Source organism: Centruroides sculpturatus, unplaced genomic scaffold (assembly GCF_000671375.1).
Source record: "Centruroides sculpturatus isolate CEXI.00-Female unplaced genomic scaffold, Cexi_2.0 scaffold114, whole genome shotgun sequence".
Lineage (NCBI taxonomy): Eukaryota > Metazoa > Arthropoda > Arachnida > Scorpiones > Buthidae > Centruroides > Centruroides sculpturatus.
The window spans coordinates 228,642-244,327 of record NW_019384417.1 but is presented as its reverse complement, the minus strand read 5'-3'; the positions used below and the strand labels follow the sequence as shown (position 1 = coordinate 244,327).

The 15,686-nt window shown below is 36.1% G+C and overlaps 6 non-coding genes and 1 pseudogene across 6 annotated transcripts; 3 read left to right on the top strand and 4 right to left on the bottom strand.

Moving 5' to 3' along the window:
- Positions 1-1,991: 1,991 nt before the first annotated feature.
- Positions 1,992-2,064, bottom strand: Trnav-uac. Its single transcript has one exon. It is a non-coding gene; the product is annotated as a tRNA-Val (tRNA).
- Positions 2,065-2,554: 490 nt separating this feature from the next.
- On the top strand, positions 2,555-2,627 carry Trnav-uac. Its single transcript has one exon. It is a non-coding gene; the product is annotated as a tRNA-Val (tRNA).
- A 511-nt stretch (positions 2,628-3,138) lies between these two features.
- Positions 3,139-3,211, bottom strand: Trnav-uac. Its single transcript has one exon. It is a non-coding gene; the product is annotated as a tRNA-Val (tRNA).
- Positions 3,212-3,804: 593 nt separating this feature from the next.
- Positions 3,805-3,877, top strand: Trnav-uac. Its single transcript has one exon. It is a non-coding gene; the product is annotated as a tRNA-Val (tRNA).
- A 1,102-nt stretch (positions 3,878-4,979) lies between these two features.
- Positions 4,980-5,052, bottom strand: Trnav-uac. The gene has a single exon. It is a non-coding gene; the product is annotated as a tRNA-Val (tRNA).
- A 592-nt stretch (positions 5,053-5,644) lies between these two features.
- On the top strand, positions 5,645-5,717 carry Trnav-cac. Its single transcript has one exon. It is a non-coding gene; the product is annotated as a tRNA-Val (tRNA).
- A 1,456-nt stretch (positions 5,718-7,173) lies between these two features.
- On the bottom strand, positions 7,174-10,349 carry LOC111619231 (annotated as a pseudogene).
- Positions 10,350-15,686: the final 5,337 nt, after the last annotated feature.

The window sequence follows — 15,686 nt, the reverse complement described above, 5'->3', positions numbered from 1 at the left end:
GGTGGCGGAAGAGAGGGAGAAGGGAAATGATACTAAAACTTAACTTACATAACATAATGTAACAATAACTTAAAAATAACTTAGAAAAGATAAAAAAAATTAGTGTTGTTTTATACATATTTTTTAAAATTTTTATTCACTGCTTTTTGCTTTCTTTCCTTCACTTCCACCAGCACTTTCACTGGATAGAGATCGCTCTGTAAAATGTCTATCCAAAGAGGTTTGGCTTTGAGCCTACTTTTTAAAATGTTTCTAAAACGACTTAGGCAAATGTCATTATTCCGAGCAGCAATACGGGCAGTGTGAACCTTTTCGGGATGTTTCTTTTCAATAAAATCAGTCACTTTCTGATAATATATCAAGATTTCCTTCAAGATCGAGCGAGATCCTTCCACGACGAAGCAAACGCGGAGTGAGACCGATGAACAGAAGTGAATAAAAAAATGCGAACTAATCTAACTAATTGCGAACTAATGTAACGTTGTATGGTGAGTTTTTGTTCGTACCGTGGAGCAAAATTACGTTCAAATTTCATGTCGTATCCTGAAAATTTCGTATGCTGAAGCTTTCGTATCCTGAGGTACTACTGTACTTGTGTATAGAGCATTCTTTTAGCTATTCTCTGTACTGTGGTAACTGGCAACGTAAAGAACATTTTTAGTAGTTAGCACATTTGGAAATAATTCATTATAATCATTTAATACGAATTGCAATACAGTAGAGCGTCGTTTATCCGAATCAATTGGAGTCTGGAGTTGTTCGGATAACTTATTTTTCGGATAACCGATTACGTACGAAAAAATATATTAACCTATCCCATGTTGAAAAGTTTTCTCCGTTGCGTGTCGCTTTGCGTTGAATTTTCGTCGATGTTAAGCCTATCGTAAATTTTTATAATAATAATCGTGGCTATTGTATCGTTAAAAATTGTTTCTTTATTTTGTACAAACAAAAAAAATATATTGAAAAATATAAAAACAATAAAAAATTATACTTCAGAAGTTAATTTAGTATCAAAAACGTAAAATATTTGAGTAGCACAAGACATGGCCAAAGATTGCAGCGCCACAGCACTGGTGAAAATTTAAATTTGCCCACTGGAATTCTTTCAGATGATTGACATTTCGGATGATTGACTTTCGGATAATCGACGCTCTACTGTATACAGTAAATTTTAATACGAAGGGACAGCATGTTTTTAGTGAGAAGGACACATTTTCTTTTTAGAAAAATATTCACTTGCTTTGACTAGTGAATACTTTTCGACATTTTCGTACAAATCGTACAGATTATATTGGGATAAGTATGGTTATTAGAACGAGAGATATAAACCATCATTTAATAATGTTAAATGTAAGTGCGGCTTGCAGCCCTTGTTACCTGCTGTGTTAGGATGTTGGTGGAATGAAAGAAATGCACAGATCGATTTTATCAATCTGATTTTTGAATTAATCACCTGTACATCAGCAATTCGAAATTTTCTTAAACACGGTGTGGCAATGCCTTTTGCAGCATATATTGAGAGAATAATTTAAGGGAAAAATCTGCAACGTAATTTATAACAGAAAATGATCGCATGTCACGCGTGGCAGCATGAATTTTTCATAATTAAAACATCGTTGAACCGAAACATCTCTAAACGTTTTCAAATAAATCGACTAACATCATCTCAGAGAAATGATCATGAAGGTTTTAGTTGTTTTATTTCCGTGGAAGTTTTTGCATTTCAAGGTAGAAACGATGAAGTTGTGCGTTCGTGAACAGTGCGACAGGGATTTGACAGTTACGGTCTAAGACAAGATGTCCGGTCAAAATGTGCCACCCGCTTAAGTTTGGGAAACAACGCTCTCGGTTGCATCGCAGCAGCAACCGCTCCACACCGAGTTAATCATTACCTGTTAATTAAACGAACTACTAAAAGAAAAATTCACTAAAACAAGACGACATCTCCTGCATCTAACAAAAAACTCCTGAAGTTATCATAAAAATATTGCGTCTGTCAGGAATCGAACCTGAGACCTTCCGCGTGTAAAGTGGACGTGATAACCGCTACACCACAGACACCTGCCGAACAACTACGGAACGGCATTTCTTCTTCTTCAACAGATCGAGGATCGTATCAAAAGCGATTGATTTTACACATACTGATTAGAGAGCTTCAGTCGAAAGGGAACGTCGAAAAAAATTTCGTAAACATTGAAGCAGGCGTAGAGAGCGGAAAGGTGTTTGCAATCGTCGCACGTCAGAAAAAGAATGCGAGTTGTTCCTCTGTGAAAATGGCGAAGCAATTTGGTGATTGAAAACCACGTAACCGAAAGGATAAGATGAGCAAACGACTTTGCGAGTTGGATCTGCGAGGAATCGGCATTACTGAAGATGAACAAACGCAACGTACAATACATGAGGACTCGTGGTTGTGAGGTTAACGAGTTTCCATCGTGAGAAGAATAGGATTTCGTAAGAAAAGTGCAGGATTAACTACTGGACATAAAATTAGCGCGAGATTTAATGATTTAACCGCACTTAAAAAAAGTTCCATGGTCGAGATGTCCCAGTGCTTGTGGTGTAGTGGTTATCACATCCACTTTACACGCGGAAGGTCCCAGGTTCGAAACCTGGCAAGCACAACTTGGCTATTTTTGTCGTTTGTTTTATAGACACGTTGCGTTGCATTATGAAATGATACTCATGTAACGTTTCTATTATCACGTGCTTCGCTTGGCTCTAAGAAGAAATAAGTTTAGTTTTAAAATTATGCAGCTAGAATCAGATTACAGAAGGAACGTGGGCTGTATTTAAATAACTTATTGAAAGCATTTATGAGGTACTTATGTGTACAATAGTATGATTGTATCATTTAAAATAATAGACTAAACAAGGTACAGTATAGTACAGTACATTGAAAAATCTAAACACAGCTTTTACAAGTCTATTATAGGATGTTGGTGTAACGATATTAGAGCTCTCCGGTGGCATTACTTGATCTGCAGTCGGACTACGATTTTAATTCTTCACTTCCTCATTGAAAACAATTTCTACTTCGTTCTAATCGAAACAAATGATTCGAGATGATAGAAACGTGACTCGAAAGCACCGTTGCCGTATGTCGATCAAACAAACGACAAAAATACGGAAAATTGTGCTTGCCAGGTATCGAACCTGGGACCTTCCGCGTGTAAAGCGGACGTGATAACCACTACACCACAAGCACTCGACGGTCTTTATCACGGAAATTCTCTAAGTTTCTTTAAATCTTTAAGTCTCGCGCTACTTTTATGTCCAGTAGTTAATCCGGCACTTTTCTTACAAAATCCTCATTCTTCTCACGATGGAAACTCGTTAACCTCACCACCACGAGTCGTCATGTACTGTACGTTGCATTTGTTCCTCTTCAACAATTTCATTCATTCATTCATTCATTCATTTTTATTTACTATGTACTGTCAAGTACATTGCTGGCCCCGCATGGAGCATTACCTCTTCAGCAATGGCGATTCCTCGCAGATCCAACTCGCAAAGTCGTTTGCTCATCTTATCCTTTCGGTTACGTGTTTTACAGTCACCAAATTGCTTCGCCGTTTTCACAGAGGAACAACTCACATTCATTTTCTGGCGTGCGACGATTGCAAACACCTATCCGCTCTCTACGCCTACTTCAATGTTTACAAAATTCTTTCGACGTTTCCTCTCGACTGAAGCTATCCGATAACGTCGCTAGATCCGAACGTGGAAAATCAATTACTTTTGAATACGACCTAGGATCAGTTCGAGAAGAAGAAATGCCATTCCGCTATTATCTATCTGGTGTCTGTGGTGTAGCGGTTATCACGTCCGCTTTACACGCGGAAGGTCTCAGGTTCGATTCCTGACAGACACAATATTTTACGACAGCTTTAGGAGCTTTTTCTTCGACTCAGGAGATGTCTTGTTTGAGTGAATTTTTCTTTTAGTAGTTTGTTTAACAGGTTTTTTTCTTCTTTTTGCAGGTTGAAGCTAGACCTTTGCCACATCAGTTTACGGCGTTACTTCGAAAGGTGACATTCTAGACTTTCAAAGACGTTTAGGACGACAGATACAGTTCTTGCCAACGACCCATACTAGTAGTATGTGTCGTTGGTAAGAACTGTTCTCGGCTAACCTTAATTGTAGTCTCCCTTCTCCTCGGACCTGGCTCATCGAGAGACGGACGGTGATTGATTATGGCGGGAAGGCAAGGGTTACGACGGATGCAATGGGGGTATGGGTCTGGTGTCCCCTGAAGTCTGCTGGTGATGGCCGCCAGATACTATCAGCTGGACGTCCGCCCCGAGGTGCGAGTGCGACCCCTTTTTATAGCCGTTCCGAAGGGGGAAGAAGTTTGGAGAACATTCTAATGCAATTCCATGTAAGTTCGACTGGTCAGGAAAGGTTTCGATTTCTGACAATTAGTATAAACATTTCTGTAGATTTATTACTTCTTCTATACGGTATTGTCACCCTTTTTAACTCATAAATTTGATAACAGTTGTCAAACTAACGGAATTAATGGATGGAGGTCACTGAGGTCAGAGTTAGTCTTGCACCTTAGTAATGATTATTGCCTTTTATGGTCATCTTAAGCTGTTTTCTCATCTTTCACATCGAACGGAATAGAAGGGGGAGGGGTTTGTTCGGTTCGGTCTACCCTTGTAGGTGACCTTTTTGTTATTCTCTATCATGTAACAAATGGAGGTTTTGTTAATTGGCTACTTATTTGTTAATCGTAACGAAAGTGAAAATGAATAATCCCCGCTTGTGAGGGGAGAACTTTATCTGTCGTCCTAAACGTCTTTGAAAGTCTAGAATGTCACCTTTCGAAGTGACGCCGTAAACTGGTGGGGCAAAGATCTAGCTTCAACCTGCAAAAAAAAACCTGTTAAACGAACTACTAAAAGAAAAATTCACTCAAACAAGACATCTCCTGCGTCGAAGAAAAAACTCCTAAAGCTGTCGTAAAATATTGTGTCTGTCAGGAATCGAACCTGAGACATTCCGCGTGTAAAGCGGACGTGATAACCGCTACACCACAGACACCTGATAGATAATAGCGGAATGGCATTTTTTCTTCTCGAACTCATCCTAGGTCGTATTCAAAAGTAATTGATTTTCCACGTTCGGATCTAGAGACGTTATCGGAGAGCTTCAGTCGAGAGGAAACGTCGAAAAAATTTCGTAAACATTGAAGTAGGCGTAGAGAGCGGAAAGGTATTTGCAATCGTCGCACGCCAGAAAACGATGCGAGTTGTTTCTCTGCGAAAACGGCGAAGCAATTTGGTGATTGAAAAACACGTAACCGAAAGGATAGGATGAGCAAACGACTTTGCGAGTTGGATCTGCGAGGAATCGCCATTGCTGAAGAGGCAATGCTCCATGCGGGGCCAGCAATGTACTTGACAGTACATAGTAAATAAAAATGAATGAATGAATGAATGAATGAAATTGTTGAAGAGGAACAAATGCAACGTACAGTACATGACGACTCGTGGTGGTGAGGTTAACGAGTTTCCATCGTGAGAAGAATGAGGATTTTGTAAGAAAAGTGCCGGATTAACTACTGGACATAAAATTAGCACGAGATTTAAAGGTTTAAAGAAACTTAGAGAATTTCCGTGGCAGAGACGGTCGAGTGCTTGTGGTGTAGTGGTTATCACGCCCGCTTCACACGCGGAAGGTCCCAGGTTCGAAACCTGGCAAGCACAGTTTCCATATTTTTGTCGTTTTGTTTGATCGACATGCGGCACCGCCTTATGCAACGGTGCTTTCGAGTCACGTTTCTATCATCGCGAATCACTTGTTTCGATTAGAACGAAGAAGAAATTGTTTTCAATAAGGAAGTTAAGTATTAAAGTCGTAGTCCGACTGCAGATCAGGTAATGCCACCGGAGAGCTCTAATATCGTTACACCAACATCCTATAATAGACTTGTAAAAGCTGTGTTCAGATTTTTCAATGTACTGTACTGTACCTATTGTTTAGCCGGCGCCAGGGATACCCTTACATTACAATCAAAACATTACGCACAGCAAATGAAGTTGGAGATACGCCTCGTGAGTTTCCAAGTGTTGCAGAAGGCAAGGGAATTAATCCTGCAGGGAATTAGTCAGATCGAACAGCAGTGCGTACAATACGTTCAACACATTTATTCAGAAATGTGATATATTTACGAAGGAAACATCCTCCGAACCGAAGAATTGCAGTTGGTCAGAGGTTTCATTTCTGACATGTTTTTTCTTTGTTGTTTTCGTCATGCAGGTTACGTAAGAAATCTGACATCACGTAGGATGCGGTAGTTTGGCCACGTAGAACAATTATGTTGGAAAGAAATCGGAAAACTGGTAGTAAAAGGAAAGAGCAAAAGAAGAAGACCAAAGATGCTTTGAAAGATAAGGGGGAAGAAAACTTGAACCAGAGGGGACTTAAACAGAGAAGAAGCCCTTGATAGGGAGAAATGGAAAAAATGTATTAGAGAAGGGAACGCCGACCCCATATATACATGGGGAAAAAGCGAAGATAAAGAAGAAGAAGAAGAATTTTTTTGTTATGAAATTTTGTCATCCATTTAGTTTTATTTAAACTTTGCAGACAGAAGTTAACAATGAATCAATCTTATATTATAATCGAGATAGGTTAATAATAATAATATTAAGCGCAGAGCCAAACGGTTAGGAATTGAAAGTTGAAATTTTGATACACAGTTAGGGTACGCCATTAGAATGTACAGAAAGAAGCAATTTTCCGAAATCCCCCTGCGGGAAGAGGAAGAAGGTTAAGGATTACCCTGAATTCTGATTTTACTGTACTCTACTATTTTAAATGCGGTTGTTTTGCTGGAAATCGAACATATTTTTAAACCCATCTAAAAATTATCTAATTAGTCTCGGAAGAGGGTGAACCTAATTCTTGCACCCGGTAAAAACGGGTAAGATCGACTGTAATCTAATAATCTTCGATATACTTACTTTTTGCACGAGTAACGCCGGGTTCACATTCTAGTTATTTATAAAGTTGTCGATCGAAGAAATATTAAAATATTTTAATTTTTAGATAGGAATTTATAGTTTTCCCTTCTTTAAATATGAATATTAACCATTAAGCTACTAAAAACACTCGAAGATATAATTAAAAATATTAAATTTTATTTACATAATGCTATTTTCTCACACAATATTCTTTAATTCCATTACTTTAAATTTAATTAAAAAGAAATTTATAAATTTGGCATTACAGCACCCTATTTTGATACGGAGACAACGTTGTTATCTTCTTCTGCTTCGTCCAAATCATCAGCCCAAGGTTGCAATTCGGCTGAACCGAAAATCAGGAAGATGATCATCGCAGATAGTAGACGTAACTCCATTGCACCATGCTTCCTTGCTGTAAGCAGAATGAAACCATCAATCAAATTTCATTACAATAAGAATACATTAAGAAACTTACGTGATAAATAAAAAAAATATGAAGTGTTTATAATAAATTAACTTCTTTTTATCAATAAAATTTATTTACATTTTTATCTAGGAACAGCCCAGCTATATATGGCGATAAAAAGCCAGGAACTGCACCCATTCCATTAGTCAATCCGTACAACGGCCCTGAAATGTAAGAATTATTATATTTATAACTTAGTTAAATTAAGAATAAACAGAAATATACTTATTTTACAATTCATGTTACAAACTTCACGTTTATATGGTTGACCGAGACGTATATCGTTATCTTAAGTTCGTTTTAAACATTGTTTTAAGTAATCTCGAGATTTATTGTCTGCCTCTTTTACGGCGAATTATCGCTAATAAGAAACGTCTTTATCATTTGCAACAACCTTGTCAAATTTAATATCAATAATTTAATTCAGTCGATATTGCAATTTTATCCGCAAGGGAAAATACAAACAAACAACAATTTTCATCGTATTTTAAGAGTAAATCTGTATAAAATTTGAGAAATATTGAAGAAGAATACTGGAGGAATTGATTTTTTGACTAAGGAGTTTTTGAAGATCTTTGGGAAAATAATAACAACGGCTCTTGCGCGAATTATCCAGCACCCGAATAAAAGGTTAAGGGAACTGAAAGTCCGATAATTTTCAATAAATTATATATACCATTATATATATATACCAAATATAAAGGCCTTCGAAAACCTGTAAAAATTTTCACAAAATTTCATTAAAAATAGTAAAAGAGTTAACGAAATTCCACTCGAAGTATAATATATAAATTAAAACACTGAAGAAAATACAAAGAAAACTAAACAAATCGACGAAACTACAATACGAAGTTTTGAGTTTAAGAATTTTAACATGCAATGAAGAAAACATGATTAATATTTACCTGTGTATTTAGGTGCTAAATTCAGAACGATTGAGTTGTCACCTCCACCAACAAGACCCATGAAGCCAGTTGTCATGATGAGTATTATTATGACGTTTCTTGAATCACATCCAACCATAGGAATGGATATCATGCATGCACTGGTTCCTATAATAGCTAAAAATACAATAACTTAATGATAATCGAAACGTTATATTGTGTAATTAAAATATCAACACTTACCAAGTGTCTCGAAGCCTTTTCTGACGTTTGTTGCGCTGAAATATTTACGTTTAATAAACAAGTCTGATAAGTAACCAGATATAATGAGGCAAAACGAATTTGTTGAATATATGGATGCGTTTATTAAGCCATTCTGTAAAGAAATCAATTTATTAATGTGAATTTTCTTCTAAAAGTATTTATTAAAATTGGCAGACGTTACCTGCTGTATTGGGAAATGTAGGACATTCTCGATATACGATGGTAATTTTGATAGAATGGTATAGAAACTCCAATAAAACAACAATTTTACAATGCACGTCGTCCATACTGGTACAGATGTTAAAATACTCTTCCAAGGAATTTTCTGGTTGTATTAAATATGCAAAATTATCTCAATAAAGAAGCGCTGTATCAAAACATTTTAAAACTCAATTTACAATATACCTTAATATTATTAGTATTATTATTCGAGTTTTGTCGTATATGAAGAATCTCTTTTTGAGTAATTCCGGAAAATTCTTCCGGATAATCGTATACAAAAAATAACAAACCGAGAGACAAAACACATCCATAAATACCTGAAATATAATAAATGTGATTGTTTAACATTGGTGAATAATAATTAACTCTATAGAATGAATTAGATAATTACCAAAAACGTAGAATGCTGAAGGCCAACCACCCGAGAAACCATATTCGCACAAGTAACCAGACAATGAAGTTGTAATTATGGAACCAATCAAATTTCCACTCACGCAAATAGACATTAATGTACTTCGTTCGTTAACTGGAGACCATCTTGAAAGTAATGTAAATCCTGATGGAAACGTCAGCCCCTAGATTTAAAAAACATTACTTTGATAATATAAAAAATTAAAATATGGTTTAAGTAACTTACATGCAACACTCCTAAGACAACTCTCTGACATGACAAGGCCGCTATACCGAGTTCGGCTATAAACGGTGTTATCGATAACAACGCCGACGATAAAAACACAGTAATGACGTAGGTACGCTTGACACCTAACAGATGAATGACAGAACCTCCCAAAAACTGGAAAATGACATAACTATAATAGAAACTTCCTAAAATAATTCCTTGTTCGGGTTGACTCCAAACGAATTTTCCCTACAGTAAACAAAATACAGCGATTAGTCAGATGAGCACTATATTATACGATACTCACTTCTCTGTAATTATACGTGATATTTTGATTTTCAGCACTATTAGGGCATTCGTGAGTTAGAGCATTTTCAGTTTCGCTCATCTCGATCGCCGAATTATTTACCATGGCCACAATAGCTACGTTCAGCACAACTCTATGAGCATACATCTCCATACATACCAAAAAAATAAAGAAAACCAACACATATCGTGCAGGTAAGATTTCTATAACAAAGAAAAACAAGGAAAGACAATTTGAGAAAATGAAAAAATTATGTTAAGTTCCAATTTTTTAAAAAATCAAATAATATTTTACAGCGTAGATAAGAGATGTATCAAATTTTAGAGGTTACTTACTGTATAAGGCTTTCCCTTCGCGTACGTCCTGCTTCATTTTGAAGTATGAAGCATTCGAATGGACTGGTGTCACTTTTGTATAGAAGCTTACGTCACTCAGCTTTCGTAATTTTATCAACTGTATTATAATTCAGCATCAGTGATATATAACCCGCTATCTACGGTTAAAATCCCGTTTCGACAGTTTTAAATTTAAATGTTACAGCCAAAAAAATGGATTGCAACTTAATTTGCTTACGTCGAAACCATTTACGTATATGTAGATATATTTTTTTTATATGTTATAGATATTTAATATTGAAGGAGTGTGGTTTGTATTTGAGATTTCCTAATTAATATCTTATTATTAAATGAAGTTTTTTGTGGTCAGTCTGAGTAGACGGTTTGTTTAATATTTTGGATCGAGTTACTTGAACTGATGTCCCCTCTCTTGTTTAAGTATTATCTGGGAAATTCTGCTAATTAAGAACACGTCGAATGAAATTATCTATTTATAAGTTATATAAAGTTAAATCCTTATAAAAGTTCTAAGTTTTATGAAATTATTTGTATTCGGTTTCTATACGCGAAGCGGTAATTAATATATCATTCACGTTTTAAAAAGAAATTAAAAAAAAGCTTGAATTATATAAGTGGTTAAATTGATTATTCATTCCTTTAATAGCTTCTTGCATAAAAAATATCTTATAATTTTAGAAATATTTTAGAAATATAAATAAGTATAAATGTAACATTACTAGATTAGAAAATTGAAATTAAATTGTTGCCAATACTTGAGAAATTTTTATAGAAATTTACATTAGATTGTTGCTATGGCCTCTTGACTTACAATAATTTTATAATTCTTTCTCCTTTATAGAATTCGTTTGTGAATTAAACATCTAGTGTATCTTCCATTCTGTCTAATTAACAAAGATGTTAGTAATTTTTCTGTCATCATAAAATTACAATTATCTTGATAACGTTATCAAGACCGTCATTAATGTAAAGTCTACAAAACAATTTTATAAGTAAATTTATACCCTTTTTTTCGTATTAGAAACACGAACGTAATTAATTTTGTGTACATCACCTTAGAGCTCTTCGTTCTCCGTTAACGTCGCCATTCTGATTTAAAACGATGTGAAACTATTAAGTAAATTGGTGGCTTGGTGCAAAAGAAATATAAAAATTTTCTTGCATAAATTTTATATAATGAAAGTACAAACTTTTCCATCTCAAACACACGAAATTATGATATAAATTTCGTAAAATTTTTGTTGAAAACGCAATTTTTTATGTAACATTTATATTACAAGAAATCATTTGTCAATTTGCGAGATTTTATTGTTTAGACTGTTTAACTTTCTTCGTGATATAAGAGAGATTTCTCCCCTAAGAAAGTGTAATCGTAGCTCACAGACTATACGATTGGGGTTTCTTGTAATACAAGATAATTTGTTTAAAAAAGTAAAAAATTCATACATTCGAATTCAATATACCGTGTTATCAATCCTTTAAATAAAATTACTGATATACAGAACTCTGCGTAACTTCAGTATCACGATCTTGCTTTTTAAATGCTGGATGCTACAAAATAAAAAGCGTAAAGATATAATAAACATATTGTCTTTCCACAAAAAGTAGTGAAGAGGAGAAAACTAATGGAAGCAACGAGATAAAATGGGAATAACGAAGCAATGGGATAAAACAACTGTAAATCTTAAATGTGATTTGAATACGGGAGCTAAGAAGAATAAAAGGAATTTTAGAAGCAGCTTGACTGACTAAATCTGTAAATTTGAAACAGTGTCTTCTTATTCGCTTTATTTATTCAGCACAATGGAGTGCAATTGATAGGACACAAGACGTTTATTACATTCTGTATATATTTATTGATACGCATTTCGGGCTCTTTTAACTCTCTTCAGTAGGCCTTTAATTTTTTTCATAAACTGTATAAAGTTTAATGAAATAAACTGACGTCCACTGAAACTCAATTCCATCCCTCCCCTTTTGTATGACTTTGTTAAAATTGTAATCTTCTCCCTCCTTTCCAGTGTGGACGCCATTTATGGACAGTCTCTAACATCTAAATAGAGACCAATTTCCTATTAAAAATCCTCCCAAAAAACACGATTGCAAAGATAATCCTTCTTCTTTGGAAGACAGTTTTAAAAAAAGCTTTATATCGTGTTTGCAACGAAAATTACTAAATAGCCATATTTTAACTGATTTTTTTTTCTAACTTCCTACTGATCGGTAGCTGTTTTTTTTTAAATACTGTATTAAATATTAAAATTTGATATCAATACAATGAAAATTCTTTCTGATTTCAAAAATTTCTAGAAATCTCGAGATTTATTATTCAACCTCCCGCTTTTATAAAAATAAAAATTACCAGGAAATTAAATAACCGTGATGAAAACTAATAAACATCGACTGATAAACATGCAAAATTGCAATGGACAAATCAAGTCTTCTAGAATTTTGCATTATACCAGCGATGTGCATTATACTTTTAGATAAGATTCATTTATTTGTAAAACATTTCGCCTTCAAGACTTTACATTTTTTAATATTAATCTTTCGATTGTTTTCATTATATAATAAAACATGAAATGGATGCAATACGTTCGTGTTAGAATGTATAACAAGTATGGGAAATAGGCCAGATGGACGAGCTGGTTATGGATTGAATGAACCGGAAATGAATCCGAACGAACAATTTTTCGAAGAAAATTTGGCCGGGATTTCTTGGATCTCGTCCCTCTCCAACACCCCCACTGTAGACCTGGCCAAACCTGTGATGGGCTTAAAATCAGCCTCCTCTTAGCGCCCACAGGGCGGACAGTCTGAAAGACTGTAAAAATGGATTGAATCATAGAGTTTATACTATTATTGAGCTATTTATAAATGAGTGTACCCTGTACTGTGTGAAATTATAAACGGTTGTTACAGCGTGAAATTATAGTAATGGGCGCGTTGCCTGGGGAAACGGCTTTAATACAGTTAAATAAACAAGTCAATGAATAATCCATTTCATTTCAGACGGATTATGTCATTGATTTGATTACTTCATAATACGTCTGAAATGAAACGGGCTATGTCATTGGCTTGTTTATCCAGCAGTATTAAAGCATCTTTACCCGGTATCGCACTGTCCATAAATTACCTCCGCATTTTTCTGTTTCCATTTTTCCTCCCCCATTGTCTCAATTCGTCCCAGTTCATGGACATCTCCATATTGCTAATTCTTCATTTACAATTTAGTTGTATTTACTCCTGAAATTATGTATGTATTGTGATAAACTTTGTAGAAAACTTATACAGGTGGTTAATGATTTACATATCTATACGAAACAGTTATATGCTGAGTTTTACAGTAATCTGGCAATTCTACATGAAAGCGTAACTTCTTTTTCTTTTATGAGTGTATATACTAGTAGGGGAATCTGAGGCAAGATGGGAACGTTGAGGTTTGAAAAGTCATAAGATTAAAACCACTTCGATGAGAACGATATTTTTTTATTCTCATCAACTACAACATTTGATAATATATAATACAAAATTTAATTTTTGAAAAAGCGTTTTTAAAAACAAGAAAATTTAATATTTTAAAATTATGTGTAAATGCACCATCTTGCCACACCCGTCATAAACTGTCCCTTTCTTCAATATTGGCACAAGAACAGTTTGTTCATTTATTACAACGGCTATATTTAGCCCACTCTCTATAGATACAGAGTACAGTAGACCCCCTAACACTGTTGATAATTCCGTGTTGTATGAATTCCATGTTATACGAGTCAATTAGATTTTATAAATACGTGAGCTGTTCACAGGCTGGCACACGTATTTGTAAAATCTAAGTGACTCATATAGCTTGGAATTCATGTAACACGGAATTATCAACAATGTTATGGCGGTCTACTGTATAACCGGTAAGATTTACCCTCCGAATGAGGGGGCAGCCACCCCCCCAAAGGGTAGCCCTCCCCCGTACGAACAATAAATGTGTAATGAACCATCCCCCTACGCGCGACCCTTCGCGAGATATAAGCCCCTGAAGTTTTGCCTACGTCATATCCGGTCATGTGACATCGTGGTCAAAAGGCAGACAGACAGACAAAATAAACTTTATTATGCCCGACACCGCTAGGCACAGTCGGGATGAATATTAATATATACAGTGTGTACATAGAGGTGACATGCCGAGCAGGAAAACCGACAGTGAGCGTAAAAGAAAAGAAATCAAAATACACGTAGATATAAAATCCTGATGTCAAAAGTCATGCGGTAAATAAAGTGGGGAAAAACGTTTATCAATGTATTAATATTCTGTTAAAGTAAAGCTTGACCATCCTTTGAAAAAGGGAAAAGTACTTTTTACTCGACATTAAAATTTCCAGCTTACACGGCCAATTGAGATTATCTTCTTCCACGTAAAGTTTGAGCTCGTTCCTTATGTCCTCCAGCAGTGGGCAAGACAAAAGATAATGCCTTACTCCATCACGCACATCGCAGTTTGGACAGCAGTCAGTGTCGCTGTGTAGAAACCGATGTAAGTATACATTGAATTTACCATGTTCTGAGAGCAGCTGTGACATCTGGTGTTGAGGGTGGACCCATTTCAAGCTGAGGCGTCTTGCTACGTCTGGGAAGAACTGCCGGGAAATGTGCTGCTCTGGGATACGCTCCCATTCTTGTTGCCACACTACAATTGTATGCTGCCAAAGGAGCTGTTTTAACCTGGAGACCGGTAAATGGCTGTACACTGGGTTGATGTCCCTGAAGGAAGTAGCCACACGTGCGAGGAAGTCTGCACGTTCGTTACCTGGAGTGCCGCAGTGCCCCTTAATCCATTTGATATGATAATTATTACTGGACTGATCTGCAGAGAACAAAGTGTCCCTAGCAAGGGGATGAGTGGTATCTTTGTTAGTCAAGACTTGGACCGTGGCCTGGCTGTCAGTGAAAATAGTAATATTGTAGTTGCTGAAATTTTTATTACAGAATTCTATTGCTTTAAAGACGGCAAACATTTCTGCCTGAAACACTGAGCACTCCGGGTGCAGGGGAAAGCTGTCGTGATGAAATTCCTCATTATCGACATAAACAACAAAAGCACTTGCGGTGCCTTGCGCAGTCTTGGAGCCATCGGTAAAAACTTCGATGCTGGTAGCACAGTCATGAGCCCCAAGACCTCTTCTGAGTGCAGGATGCGGGAGGTCTGCAAAAGGTCTACTTATTTCGTAACAGGATGCATCATAGACGTTGCCCGAGATGGTAATACATTTACCACGGGAAAGAAGAAATCTGCCTGTACAGTACTGGATCTGCTGCAGGATGGGGAGCTTCCCGGCAAGCACAGGAAGAGCAGCGTTAGACACGGTGGAATAACTTCTAGTCAGACGCAGGAGCGCCAGACGTTGTGCTGTTCTGAGACGCCGATGATTATGGGAATGGAAGGCAGCCTCTCCCCATACAGCAGAAGCATAACAAATAGTGGGCAAAAACACGCAGTCATAGATGGCATTGACAGCTACATGATCAAGACCCCATCTGTTCCTGGCAACTCGGAGCAGATTATTAAAAACAAGGTTGGAACGGTTAGATACGTGCATAAT